This window comes from Brachyhypopomus gauderio, unplaced genomic scaffold (assembly GCF_052324685.1).
Source record: "Brachyhypopomus gauderio isolate BG-103 unplaced genomic scaffold, BGAUD_0.2 sc123, whole genome shotgun sequence".
Lineage (NCBI taxonomy): Eukaryota > Metazoa > Chordata > Actinopteri > Gymnotiformes > Hypopomidae > Brachyhypopomus > Brachyhypopomus gauderio.
This window is the reverse complement of record NW_027506944.1, coordinates 537,501-540,466: the sequence shown is the minus strand read 5'-3', so window position 1 is coordinate 540,466 and position 2,966 is coordinate 537,501.

Sequence of the window (2,966 nt, the reverse complement as noted above, 5' to 3'; positions counted from 1 at the left end):
TATAAAGCACGCACGAGCCTTCCACCTGGACACACTGGGCCTTCAAACACACCAGATCAAACAGATACTCCTTCAAATCAAAAAGCTACTGAAGGATCACACTAGACATATGAGATGCCACCGGCAGGCAGTGAGAAGACTTAAATCAAGTATGTTGACATCCACATGCACATTCTGGAGAAATTACATCCATATGCATATGGTATAACCTTTGACTTATCCACTTACAGAACAACTAAAATCCACCCAGGATTTTGAGAGATTTATGAAGATAGCAGTAGTGGAAATACCCAGGCTCATAGGTGAGTGCCATAATACAGACATATCAAGCCCGCAACAGGTGCACATTTATAGGCATACATGTTTTAAACATGGTGGTTTTATCTTCCAGACCAGATGAGGGAGGAGGCCAGAGACGACACATATTGCCTCTTACAAGGGTATCTGACAGGGTATCTCGGGATGGTAACAGGCCATAGACCTGTGGTTCTTTACAATATGACCAAGGACCAAGTAGACAACGCAGACCAAGATGACAAAGGCCGTACAGTCGTCTGGGTAAGCCCACATAAGTCCACCTTACCCCCGCCACACACAGTAACATGAGAGGCATGGGTCTTTTGTAACATCCATATTTCCCCAGGTTGATCGACACAAAACGGACAGGAGATACGGCTCGGCATACCTCGCCCTGATGCCTGAAGAGGCTACATGGTTAAGAGCCATGGCTGACATCTCTTACTGCTATGGAGACAAAAAGTGCTTGTATGTCTTTCAGAGTCAAGGGAAAAAAATGACCAAAATTACCCACCTCTTTCAAAGGGCATGGAAACATGCAGGCATGGATGGACCTATCGGGTTTACCATAATCCGAACATCAGTCAGTAACCAAGTCAGACATCTCAGCACTGAGAACCGCATGTTAGTTTGTAAAAGCATGTGCCATACCATGGAGACTGCAGATCGGTTCTATGCATCTATACCTACCCTGAGTGATGCATTCAGGGTAAGAGAACTCAGAATGCAGGCATTGGATGAACCAATAAAAGGTTGAAAGAGTTATTCGTCTCTGTGTCTATTTAAAACATCCAGAAAATCATCATTCTGTATAAAATACATTGCCTAAAAAGGTGCACTAAGAGCCGGCCACACACAGTAGGATGAGAGCCCTGGATGATTTAATACATCCAGAAAATCATCATTCTGTATAAAATACATTGCCTAAAAAGGTGCACTAAGAGCCGGCCACACACAGTAGGATGAGAGCCCTGGATGATTTAAAACATCCAGAAAATCATCATTCTGTATAAAATACATTGCCTAAAAAGGTGCACTAAGAGCCGGCCACACACAGTAGGATGAGAGCCCTGGATGATTTAATACATCCAGAAAATCATCATTCTGTATAAAATACATTGCCTAAAAAGGTGCACTAAGAGCCGGCCACACACAGTAGGATGAGAGCCCTGGATGATTTAATACATCCAGAAAATCATCATTCTGTATAAAATACATTGCCTAAAAAGGTGCACTAAGAGCCGGCCACACACAGTAGGATGAGAGCCCTGGATGATTTAATACATCCAGAAAATCATCATTCTGTATAAAATACATTGCCTAAAAAGGTGCACTAAGAGCCGGCCACACACAGTAGGATGAGAGCCCTGGATGATTTAATACATCCAGAAAATCATTATTCTGTATTAAATACATAGCCTAAGAATGTGCACTAAGAGCCGGCCACACACAGTAGGCTTATAGGCCTGAATTTAATTCCTCCAGAAACATATGGTATACAGCTTTAAGGAGGAAAATAATTACTACGGTGGAGTAATGCTGCCATCTTTTGGACTTTAAACGCCGGTGCGCCCTGCACATTTGAATGCAAAATGCTGGGTCTTTTTTTTCCTCCATAAATTAGTAAAATGTTTAAAATAGTTACCCCACTTTAGGCATACTCTGAGCCCGCCACACACAGTAGGATGAGACACATGGATGATTTAATACATCCATAAATTAGTAAAATGTTTAAAATAGTTACCCCACCTTAGGCATACTCTGAGCCCGCCACACACACTAGGATGAGACACATGGATGATTTAATACATCCAGAAATTAGTAAAATGTTTAAAATAGTTACCCCACCTTAGGCATACTCTGAGCCCGCCACACACACTAGGATGAGACACATGGATGATTTAATACATCCATAAATTAGTAAAATGTTTAAAATAGTTACCCCACCTTAGGCATACTCTGAGCCCGCCACACACACTAGGATGAGACACATGGATGATTTAATACATCCAGAAATTAGTAAAATGTTTAAAATAGTTACCCCACCTTAGGCATACTCTGAGCCCGCCACACACACTAGGATGAGACACATGGATGATTTAATACATCCAGAAATTAGTAAAATGTTTAAAATAGTTACCCCACCTTAGGCATACTCTGAGCCCGCCACACACACTAGGATGAGACACATGGATGATTTAATACATCCAGAAATTAGTAAAATGTTTAAAATAGTTACCCCACCTTAGGCATACTCTGAGCCCGCCACACACACTAGGATGAGACACATGGATGATTTAATACATCCAGAAATTAGTAAAATGTTTAAAATAGTTACCCCACCTTAGGCATACTCTGAGCCCGCCACACACACTAGGATGAGACACATGGATGATTTAATACATCCAGAAATTAGTAAAATGTTTAAAATAGTTACCCCACCTTAGGCATACTCTGAGCCCGCCACACACACTAGGATGAGACACATGGATGATTTAATACATCCAGAAATTAGTAAAATGTTTAAAATAGTTACCCCACCTTAGGCATACTCTGAGCCCGCCACACACACTAGGATGAGACACATGGATGATTTAATACATCCAGAAATTAGTAAAATGTTTAAAATAGTTACCCCACTTTAGGCATACTCTGAGCCCGCCACACAC